This window comes from Mesoplodon densirostris, chromosome 20 (assembly GCF_025265405.1).
Source record: "Mesoplodon densirostris isolate mMesDen1 chromosome 20, mMesDen1 primary haplotype, whole genome shotgun sequence".
Taxonomy (NCBI): domain Eukaryota; kingdom Metazoa; phylum Chordata; class Mammalia; order Artiodactyla; family Ziphiidae; genus Mesoplodon; species Mesoplodon densirostris.
The window spans coordinates 29044214-29056578 of NC_082680.1; the positions used below are offsets into that span (position 1 = coordinate 29044214).

At 40.6% G+C, this 12365-nt stretch overlaps 1 protein-coding gene and 1 pseudogene across 1 annotated transcript in view; both read left to right on the forward strand.

The window, feature by feature from the left end:
* LOC132481186 (eukaryotic translation initiation factor 2 subunit 3, X-linked-like) overlaps positions 1-5389 on the forward strand; it is a 115541-nt pseudogene extending 110152 nt beyond the window's left edge.
* The window catches only part of ERLIN2 (ER lipid raft associated 2), a 333405-nt gene that overhangs the window by 241273 nt on the left and 79767 nt on the right, over positions 1-12365 (forward strand). The gene's annotated exons all lie outside the window — the stretch shown is intronic.

Consider the following 12365-nt stretch of genomic DNA (forward strand, 5'->3'; position numbering starts at 1 on the left):
CGGGTAGAAGAGGAAAGCAGGAGTCCAGTGCATAATGATATGTTTTAAACCATGTGCCTCTTTCCAGACTGGGTTATTAAATTAATTCAGAACTTATGCTTACACTTAAAAGATTTCTGTCATATTTTATGAACACGATGATCTCAGAGTAATTTGCACTGGAAATGTGTCATATTAAATCAGGGGCACTAATAAACTTTATGACTTAAACTCCACATGGATCAGACGTAGCAGATAAACCATCCTATTTTTGCACTCATATTCATGCCGTTGAAATACAGCTCCTCCTATGGGAAAACATAAATAAATTTGATAACATTCCATCTGCCCCAACATAAATGTACCTGTCGGGCATTACCTGTCCTTCCTGTTCCTCCACACCGAAGCTTGTGATGCTGGTGGGACGGGTTGACCCAGGCAGAGATATTTCTTCAATATTTTAAAACACTTTGTCTCCTATGGGCTTATGACCTTCCATTCACTCTGGCGCATTCCTTTGTGCTGGGCTGTGTGTAACTGTTCAGAAGTGTTTTACAGGTACAAATGGCAGTGTAAAAAGTGCTGGATGGTGAGTTATGACACCTGAGTTCTTCTAGTTCTGCTTCCGACTGACTCTGGGATCTGAGCATAAATCAGACAGGACGGTGTAACAGAAAGAGCCCAGGCACTGGAATCAAAGGTTTATTTCCATTTAACAGATGTTTTTTGAAAGCCTAACGTGATCCAGGCCCTGTGCAAGGCACTAGAAATATAAGAATGAATAAGAATTCAACTAGAACCCCAACAGGGATATTTGGGAAACTAAATTAAATTATTATAAAATTCGTGTTGATCTGTACATGTCTATAGAAATGCTTTGTAATTTTTTTGTTTGTTTTGTTTTAATTTTTATTGAAATATAGTTGATTTACAATGTTGTGTTAGTTTTAGGTGTATAGCAAAGTGATTCAGTTATACATAATGTATATGTATTCTTTTTTAGATTCTTTTCCATGATTTTTTAAAATTCATATAAATAAATAAGTGTCTGAGACTAGCCAAGAAAATTCAGAAGAGTGAGGAGGGACTTGCCTCACCAGATATTAAATACAAAATCAATACATTCAAAGTGTTGTGGTGTCACCAAGCTTGCATGCAAACTTCCAGTCAACAAACCTGTGGATGTGGGAGTTGGGGTGAAAAGAAGGGAAACGATTGAAAGTCTGTATTTGGAACACGTGGACTTCCCAGGAGTCCTCAACAACACGAGCAGCCAAGCGTCTGCCTTCCCTATTACTCAAGGAAGCTAGAAGTCTTTTCTCTGAAAAAAAATTAAACCAAGGAGATTCTAAATTCAGGAAGATGGGTTCATCAAAGCACAAGAGCTAGGCAAACATTGAAAATAAGAGAATTCCATGAAAGTCTACTCTTTACATATGAAGGACCCTCCACCCTTTCCTACTCTGTTTCCAAAATGCAAGCAGCCAAGTACACCCTCACACACATCAACAGAATTCTAAAGCAGGAAACTGGATGGCACTTCTCTGGTAGGAAAAAAAAAAAGACCCCCACATACTGACAATAGAGGGATACAGTGAAAAGGGTCACTGGCAACCTGATCCTCCTCCCCCAGTCAAAAACAACTCCAATTAAACATAGACAGAGAGCTTTAAGGAAATCATCAGACCCTTAAGGAAATTCTTTTCATAGAAGATACAATGGAAAGTAAACATGAGAAAAAGAATTTGGAAGGAAAATAGACAAGGCCGTAATATTCTCAGAAAGATAACATGATTTCTTCATCCATAAAGCAAAAGTAAAATGCTATTTAAAAGGTATTAGTGCTATTAATGCCCAACTTGAAAACAAGAAAGAGCTCTTAGAAATTAAAATTGATAACCAAAATAACATTATTCAAAAGGATTAAAATGAAAAAGTAAGAAAGTCTCCCATAAATTATAACTAAATGACAATAAAGTAGCAAATAGAGGGACTTCCCTGGCAGTCCAGTTAAGACTCCAAGCTTCCACTGCAGGGAGCATGGGTTTGATCCTGGTCAGGGAACTAAGATCCTGCATGCCATGCAGCATGGCCAAAAAAAAAAAAAAAAAAGTAGAAAATAGAAGTAGAAAAGATATGAAGACTTGTTGTAAACCCAAAGAATAAGAATCCAAATACTAAGAATTTCATAAGAATAGAAGAGAAAAATTCACTGGAAGGAAATTATTGATGGAAAAATTAAATAAAATTTTATAGAACTAAAGGACATGAGGGTTCTCCAAGTGACTAGCATAGTGAATGAAAAAAAAAATCCACATCTAGGAAGATCATTGTGAAATTTCAAACAATAAGATAAAGAGATAATCCATAAAAAGTCCATGGGTCAAGGTAGAGGTGGAGGGAACAGGTGCATATAAAGAAATGGGAATCAGAATGGATCAAACTTCTCAAAAGAAATCCTAGATGTCATATGATGGTGGATCAATGTCTTAAAAGTTATGAAGGGGATACAAAAATCAGTTGCATTACCATACACTAACAATGAACAACCTGAAAAAGAAATGAAGAAACCATTTTCATTTACAATAACATTGAAAAGAATGAAATACTTAGGAATAAACTTAACCAAGGAGGCAAAAGACTTGTATACTAAAAGCTACAAAACATTGCTAAAAGGAATTAAAGAAGACACAGAAATGGAAAGATGTTCCTGTTCATGGATTAGAAGACCTAATATTGGTAAGATGTCAGTACTACTCGAAGCCATCTACAGATTCAGGGCAATCTATTAAAATCCCAACAATGTTTTTGCAGAAATAGAAAAAATCATCCTATATTCATATAGAATCTTAGAGGACCCTGAAAAGCCAAAACAATCTTGTAAAAGACTAACAAATTTGGAGAAGGTCTCACACATCCTGATTTCAACACATACTACAAAGCTATGATAATCAAAACAGTGTGGCACTGGCATAAAAACAGACATATAGACCAACGGAATAGAACAGAGAGCCCAGAAATAAACCCTAGCATGTGCGCAAATGACTTTTGAAAAAGAGGCCAAGACCATTCAACAGCCTTCAGCAAATGTTGCTGGGAAAACAGCCACATGCAAAAGAATGAAGTTCTTTACCTTACACAATATACCAAAATTAACTCAAATAGATGAAAGACCTAAATGAAAGAACTAAAACTATAGAATCCTTAGAAGAAAACATAGGGAGAAATATGCATGACACTGGATTTGGCAATGAGTTCTTGTCTATGACATCAAAAACACAGGCAACAAAAGAAAAAATAGATAAGTTGGACTTCATCAAAAATTTAAATTTTTGTGCATCAAAGAACACTATCAATAGAGTGAAAAGAAAACCTATGGAATAGGGGAAAATATTTGGCAATCATATATCTGATAAAGGATTGATATTCAGAATATATGAAGAATTCCTACAACTCAACAACAAAAACACAAACACCCCAATTAAAAATTTGGCAAAGGACTTGATTAGACATTTCTCCAAAGAAGATATACAAATGGCCAATAAGCATTTGAAAAGATGCTCAATATCACTAATCATTAGAGAAATGCAAATCAAAACCACAATGAGATACCACTTCACACACATTAGGATGGCCTGTATAAAATAAATCTTAAAAAAGAAAAAAAAAGTGTTGGCAAGAACATGGAGAAATTGGAACCTTTGTGCATTGCTGGTGGGAATGTAAAATGGTACAACTGCTATTTAAAAATGGTATGGCATTCCTCAAAGAATTAAATACAATTACCATGTGATCTAGTAATTCCATTTCTAGTAATCTACTCAAAAGAAGTGAGCTCTCTAGGCAAGATGGCGGTGGGGCGAGGCTGGTGTGACGTTAGTGCAGCCGTGCCTTTCTCGGCAATATCTCTCCACTTTGGATGTTACCAAGTTGACGCCACTTTCACATGAAGTTATAAGCAGACAGGCCACAATTAATATAGGTACAATTGGTCATGTGGCTCACGGGAAATCTACAGTTGTAAAAGCTATTTCTGGAGTTCACTCTGTCAGGTTCAAAAATGAACTAGAAAATAATATTACAATCAAACTTGGCTATGCTAATGCTAAGATTTATAAACTTGATGACCCAAGTTGTCCTCGACCAGAATGTTATAGATCCTGTGGAAGTAGTACACCCGATGAGCTTCCTACAGGGACCAAAGGGAACTTCAAATTAGTCAGACATGTTTCCTTTGTTGACTGTCCTGGCCACGATAGTTTGATGGCTACTAGGCTGAACGGTGCCACAGTGATGGATACAGCTCTTCTATTAATAGCTGGGAAAGAGTCTTGTCCTCAACCACTGCTTCTGAACACCTGACTGCTATAGAAATCATGAAACTGAAGCATATTTTGATTCTACAAAATAAAATTGATTTGGTAAAAGAAAACCAGGCTAAAGAACAGTATGAACAGATCCTTGCATTTGTACAAGGTACAGTAGCAGAAGGAGCTCCTATTATTCTAATTTCTGCTCAGCTAAAATACAATATTGAAGTTGTCTATGAGTACATAGTAAAGAAAATTCCAGTACCCCCAAGAGACTTTACTTCAGAACCCCGACTTATTGCTATTAGATCCTTTGATGTCAACAAACCTAGCTGTGAAGTTGATGACCTTAATGGGGAGGTAGATGGCGGTAGTATTCTAAAAGGAGTATTAAAGGTGGGCCAGGACGTGAGCCATGGCCGCTGAGCCTGCGCGTCCGGAGCCTGTGCTCCGCAGCGGGAGAGGCCACAACGGTGAGAGGCCCGCGTACCGCACAAAAAAAAAAAAAAAAAAAGGTGGGCCAGGAGATAGAAGTCAGACCTGGTATTGTTCCAAAAATAGTGAAGGAAAACTCATGTGAAAACCCACCTTTTCCAAAATTGTATTGCTTTTTGCAGAGCATAATGATCTTCAGTATGCTACTCCAGGAGGGCTTATTGGAGTTGGAACAAAAATTAACCCCACTTTGTGCCAGGCTGACAGAATGGTGGGGCAGGTACTTGGTGCAGTTGGAGCTTTACCTGAGATCTTCACAGTACTGGAAATTTCCTATTTCCTGCTTAGACGGCTTCTAGGTGTATGCGCTGAAGGAGACAAGAAGGCAGCAAAAGCGCAAAAGCTGTCTAAGAATGAAGTGCTTATGGTGGACATAGGATCCTTGTCGACAGGAGGAAGAGTTAGTGCAGTCAAGGCTGATTTGGGCAAAATCACAGAAGTAGGAGAAAAATTCGCCCTTAGCCGAAGAGTTGAGAAACACTGGCGTTTAATTTGTTGGGGTCAAATAAGAAGAGGAGTGACAATCAAGCCAACAGTAGATGATGACTGAAGAATTAAATAACAGATTTGGATGAAGTCGGAATTCCTCTTAACAACCTAGGGGTATATTTTTAAAGCAACAGTGAGGACAGCTCATTACCTTAGGAGTAGCTGTAAGATTATTATCATTTTTTGGTGATGAAAATTTAACCTCTAGTACTAAAATAAGGTCTACAATAAAAGTAAAAATTGGCATAATGTTGGATTGAATCTACATTTTACCAGAAATTAATCATTCCCAAATAATATCTAACTTATACATCAGTGAATGTTTGAAAGGAAACTGCTACAACCAGCCTTTGCTGTAGCACACATACCACTGAACCTGTTTGAAATAAAATTTTTCTTCTTATTTAAAAATAATAATAATAAGGAAGTGAAAGCAGGGACCCAAAGAGATATTTCTATACCCATGTTCACAGCAGCATTATTCACTATAGCTAAAAGGTGGAAATGACCCAACTGTTCATCAATAGACGAATGGCTAAACAAAATGCAGTATGGCCAATAGTAAAATCCTATTCAGCAATAAAAAGGAACAAACTACTGTTATCTGCAACAATATTGATGAATCTCGAAAAATATGTTAAAGAAGCCAACATAAAAGAGTAAATATTATATGATCCCATTTGTAAGATATTTCTAAAGAGGGCAAATCTCTAGAAACAGAAAGTAGATCAGTGGTTGCCTGAGACTAAGCCAGGGAGTTGGCTCTAAATGGGCACCGGGAGACTTTGGGGTGATGCAAATGTTCTAAAACTAGATTGTAGTGATGGTTGCACAACTGTATAAATTTACTGAACTCATCAAACTGTACACTTAAAATCCGTGAACTTTATGGTAGGTAAATTATACCTCAATAAATCTGTTTTATAAAAAAAAAAAAAAGGTGGTGTTGGTTATTCCTCCTCACACTTACTGTATGACCCAAAGAGATATGTTCTGAAATCCTGAAAGTGAGCAGGTGAGGCCAGCAAACTGAAAAAGATGAAATTGTCCACTGAAGTACTTTATGACACCGAAAGAAAGAATTGCAGTCTCTAGGGGCTACTTGGTCACAATCTAAGGAGATGGAGACAAGGTGGAGCCAGAGTTCCTCTCCCTGCAAAGGGAAAATCTTGGGCAGCAACGCCCTGTGAAAGTGCCAGGCACTGTTTCCCATCGTCCAACTGAGACATCAGAATCCCAGGGAGAGGGACCGTGTTCCTCCATCTCCCAACATGGAGAAGAAAAGAGGGAAGAGTTGTTATCAGGTGGTTGGAGGAGAGGAACAGGGCTGGATCTCTGTGTGTGTCTGTGTGTGTGTGTGTGTGTACTAATGCACCAGCATGCAGTTAAACCCCTACACACACACAGACCCATTTGTATGTATGACATAAAATACAGTTTCATTACAATCATATCACAATTATATTACATATTTTTAATTATAGGGAAATGATAAGAAGGCAATACACTCAAATGCTGGACTCTTGGTTGGTTGCTCATTTTTAACTGAAATGAAAATACTTTTTTTAAAACTTCCCTTTTTACATGGGTTGGCCTTCATACATATTAGCAGACAGCATCTGCACAGAGAAAGTCTCTTTGTCTGGAAAGGTAAATGCTTAATTCAAGTTTTTGTGTCGTGAAATTAATTCTAATATAAATAAGATTTTAAAGGATAAAAGCAGTCTGGAATGTTAATGTAAAAATGTGCACTGTTATTGAAAGAACAGATTTATTAGAAAAACAAGGAAACAAATTAAAAACCCTTGCATTGGTTCAAATGACAACTTTTACCAGCTTCATTAGTTTGGGAGTCAATGTCCTTTATCCCTCCAGAGCCAGCCATGTAGTTGTTGCTGTCATTGTTGTTGTTTAGTATGTCAGAAGGCGAGGAAGACCAAAAAGGCAGAAGGTAACTCTGGGCAGAGAAAAAAACCTAAATAACACAGGTCTCCAGAAATAATTCTTTTGCTTATATTTCCACAATGGCTGGTTCTGTAATCAGATTAGCCAAATATTTATAGAATTTCTACTTTCCCACGATGCTTTACAGACATAAGCAGTGTGATTCGTTTGTGTGGAAAAGTTCATTGAGGTCAAGGGTAGGAACTGCATCTGACTCGGCCACGTACAGGCTGTCCACCTACACGTGTACCAGCTTATGCATTTTTAAGACACGGAGGATCCTTCCTACCCTCAGGATTGTCTTGAGAATTGAATGGTGTGACACCTGGTAAAGCAGTTGCCACCAAGAGGCCACCCGATCAATGATGGGTCTTTTTCTGTTCCATTCCACATTTTACCCACTGTTCACCATCCTGCTCAAACACACACACACACACACACACACACACACACACACACATCACAAGTCTTACTCTGAGAAGTTTTGTTGACATTTCCCATGGAAAAAACAAACGGAACCATTTTCAAGGGAAAAACTCAACAGCACATGAGATGAAGACTGTAAAGGGCAACTGTACTCCCAGTGAAGAAGGATTGGTAACTGGAAGCAGCAAAGAGACACCTATTCCCCTGTCCTCCCCCCATTCTGACAGGAATAGGAGTAAAGGACACCAGAGCACCCAAATCTGGCTAGGAATCTGCTGAGTGAAAGGCAAGAGCCTAGTACCCCTCTGGCTGATTATGAGGTCAAGGCTGCATATTCAAGGCCCATAAGGAGATTGATCCTGGCAGCAATCTTATTCCTGGCCCTGACCTACTCACTGTGCTTCCATTGGATGGAGGAGCTATGTCTGGGGGCTGGGAGGAGTAAAGGCTCATTGCATCCATTCCCATCATCAGAAAAAAATTCAAAGCATAGATCCTATTAACAGATGTTTTTTGGTTTTTGGTTTTTTTGCGGTACGCAGGCCTCTCACTGTCGTGGCCTCTCCCGTTGCGGAGCACAGGCTCTGGACGCACAGGCTCAGCGGCCATGGCTCACGGGCCCAGCCGCTCCGCGGCATGTGGGATCTTCCCGTACCGGGGCACGAACCCGTGTCCCCTGCATCGGCAGGCAGACTCTCAACCACTGGGCCACCAGGGAAGCCCAACAGATGTCCTTTTAATATCAATACATGAGAGGTACCACAAATAAACAGGGCCCTGGAATGTAAAGAACTGTATTACTTAGATAAAATATTCAGCTGCTATAACAAAAGTCAAAATAAGAGTGGCTTAAAGATGATGGTTTACGTCTCTCTCACAGACAAATCCAAGTGCAAATAATCCAGGGCAATAAGGCAGCTCCAACAATAGCAGGAAGCCAGGTTCCTTCTAGCATGTTGCTCTGAAGGCCTCAACACACGATTTCCATTTTGTAATCTCAGATGCATATTTGGGCCCCATTATTTTGCATACATTCCAACCAGAAGAAAGGGGAAAGAGAAAAGTCAAGCCACCACCCTTCCCTTTTGTTTAAAGATACAACTAGAAAGTCGTGCACATTACCTGAGTTCGTATCCCAGTGACTAGAACCTAGTAACAAGGAATTTAGATACCTAGCTGCAAGGGAAGCTGGGAGATGCAGTCTTATTTTGTGTGGCCATGTGCTTAGCACAATTGGGGGTGGGGGTATTTTGGTTTCCATAACAAAGTACCACAGAATGGGTGGCTTAAAACGGTAGAGGTTTATTCCCTCATAGTTTCAGAAGCCGGAAGCCCAAAAATCAAGATGTTGGCAGAGTTGGTTCCTTCCAGAGGCTCTGAGGGAGAGCCCATCCCATTCCTCTCTCCTAGCTTCTGGGGATAGCTGGAAATCCTTGGGGTCCTTGGCTTCTGGCTGCATCACTCCAATTTCTCCGTCCACCATCACCTGGCCTCAGTATCTCTGTATCCAAATTTTCTTTTCCTTTCTCTTATAAGGACACCAGTCATCTTAACGTGAGGTCACAAAGATTCTATTTCCAAATAGGGTCACATTCAGAGGTACCAGGGGTTAGGACTTGAACATATTTTTTGGAGGATACAAGTCAACCCACCCCAGGGGGTTACTACTAGAATAAGAAGAGGAGAATGGACATTGGTGAACAATAGCACCCCTGCCCCAAGACATCAGGAAAGTGTATCAGGGGACATCTGCCAAGACATCAGAACTCACATCCCTGCTCCAGTCTGCCTAGAAGTGAACCCAACCAACATTTCTCCTCTGCAGACCCTTCATCTTCTAGGCAGGTCATTTCTTGTGTCCCCCAGACTCATTTGTTCTGCCTCCATGGATCCACATCTGGGAATGTCCTCAAGGCTCCTCCCCTCAGCCAAGTCTTAACTGGCTGCTTCCAAGGCTTTTCCTTCTGTCCCACAGTGACTGACAGCTGCCACCCTGGGGAGCAGGGCCACATCATGACCCTGTGGAACCTAAACACTTTGCCCTCCTGGGCCCTCCTTTCTATGAAAAAATTATTATTATTATTAACTTTTATTGAAATGTTTATATTAAAATTCTATTTTACGACGGCATTGGTATACATGCTAATGTTATATAGGAAAACATTTTCTTCAACCTAAAAGATTTTTTTCTCATTGTTTTAGAAAAACTAAAACATTTTCTGAGTCCTTAAAAGCACTAAGGACACGAGGCGCTGTCGTACTGGCTTAATGGTAAGACGCTCCTGCTGGGGAGGATGGTAAGAGGGACAGTAGAAAGAGCACCCAGCCACCAGATCTGAGCACAGATTCTGATCAGAGCATGGGAAGGACTGCCCACCACTCCACACCCCCCACCAGGCCCTAAGATACTGTATTGGCTCTCACCACAAGTTAGGAATATGGAAAAAGGCACCCAACACCTCATTGTTGGGTTGGAGAGGCTGCCTCCTCTCGGGGTAGGAAACAAACTTCCTCACTCCAGATGTGTTCCCACCACTGCTGTCAACACAGTGTGACTTGGAAGAAGTGTGGCCGCCCCCATCCAACATGGTGGATACACGGGAGGATCTGCCTGATCTTCAACATGGAGAACTGCTCAATCCTGCCCCACAAATCTGACCAGTCCCAGAATACCTTCCATCCCACACGAGTCTCCTTTATTTTATAACCCATGTGGATTTCAAATCTGTTATTTCCTGATGCATTCGTTTCAACACATAAGATTTGTCAGACCCATTTATTAGGGTGACCAACTCATCCTAGTTGGCCCAGGACCTTCGTGGTTTGGACACTGAAACCCGTGCATCCCGCAAAACCTCTCAATTTGGGGCAAACCAGGACAGTAGGTCAATGTTTAATGATATCCAAGCTTCATCATCCTCTGCTGACATTTGTGTGTTTAGACCAACGAGATGAAAAGCACGGAAACGAACGTTTAAGTAGCAATAGTAATTCTGGAAAGTTCTAGTAGGGTCCAAAGTTACACTTGGCAAGATGGACACAGGCATTGAATCCTTGGTGTGGAAAGGGATGGCTGCAAGTCAGCCTCCTCTTTTCTGGGCTCCCTGGAATAGTCTCTTCCATAAATATTTTAAATGATTTGCCAAAGGAGAAAAGAAATTTGGGCAGTGGTTCTCCAACCACAGTGCACTTAAGAATAACCTGAAGAACATGTTAAAAATATGCCTTTCTGAGCCCTATCCCCCCCACCCAGAGAGTTTAGCTTGGGAGTGTCTAAAAAGCAGTCTTTTTAACAAGAGCCCCGAGGGATCCTGATGCACATAGTGGGTGGAGCACACTTTTCAAGGGTCTGCAGTAGGGCGGAAGGTGTGAGAATTACTTCCCCTCTCACTGCAAGTAAGGCAAAACCATGCAGCAAGGAACACTTAGTGTCAGGACAGCTGTTATCCACAAAGCACTTTCTTGTAAATTTTGAGATTGTCAGAACACCTAAAGCAAAGCACATCTGAGTTAATCCAGATAACTATGGTCTACGTACATACACATGCTGTGTAGTGTATAGACCCATATAGCTATCAATATAATGTATACATAGATAATGGCATACATAAGATCACAGCTGTTAAAGGGACACTAGGGAACAGGTAGGTACCCATTAAGCCTTTATACATAGGAATGCTACAGTGGTGTTTAACACGTATATTAACACATCTGGAGTCCTGTTCTGACTACATTAAATCTGAGATGGCCATAAGATAACCAAATAGAGATGATAAATGACAGTTGGATCAAAAGCCTACAGCTCTGGGGTTTAGTTAGGGGTCAGGTTAGGTGTAGAGATAGATTTAGGGAGTGACCCACATAAGGCTTCCAGGTCTTCAGTAAAACACAGCTACAGGGGCTGGGATTTTAATGCCAAGGCAAGGTCAGAGACACCATAGCCCCAGAGGCTGGAGCCCGGGTCCGTACCTGGAACCAGGAATTGGTAGAAATTGGGCTCTCTATCCACCAACAGAAATGAGAGTGTCTGTTCATCAGCTCAGGCTACAGCTCAAAGGCCAGGTGTGGAAGTCCTTTGTCTCTTGAGGTAAAAAACCTAATTTATTATCCCTCAGTACAGAAACTCACGGAGGAAAGCATAGGATTGTCCTGTGGGCGCTCCACAGCCCAAGACATCAACATGAAAAAAATTCCCACAGACAACATCCCCAAGGGAAGATGCACTCAGGCCAAAATCACAGAATATATGAGGAAGGCCAAAAGCATGGCAGGCAATCGACATACCCCACCCCTCCAACCCTCATCCCAGGAAAAGGAAGAAATCACACCTGCAGAGCTAGAGATAATAAAACAATCTGAAAGGGACTTTGAAATTGGTTCAGTTGGAAATAGAAAATCATTTAAGGGTTTTGAGAAAAAGCCAGACATGCTGAAAGGGGTGTTTTACAATGATTAGGGTGGCAATGACATGAAGAATTAAACAGAGAAAGGTGTGGTTAGAGGCAGCAAGAATAGATAAAGAGGCTTCACACTATCTACCTACAAGTAGTGTTCTCTCCTTCTTCTGAACACCCCTAAAATTTAACCTGCACATCTCTTATGACTTTATGACCTCACCACTTTATTCCATGTTTTAAAGCTGCTTTCACATATATAAGCCATATAAAGGAATTTGCCGAGGGCTTCCCCGGTGGCACAGTGGTTAAGAATCCACCAATGCAG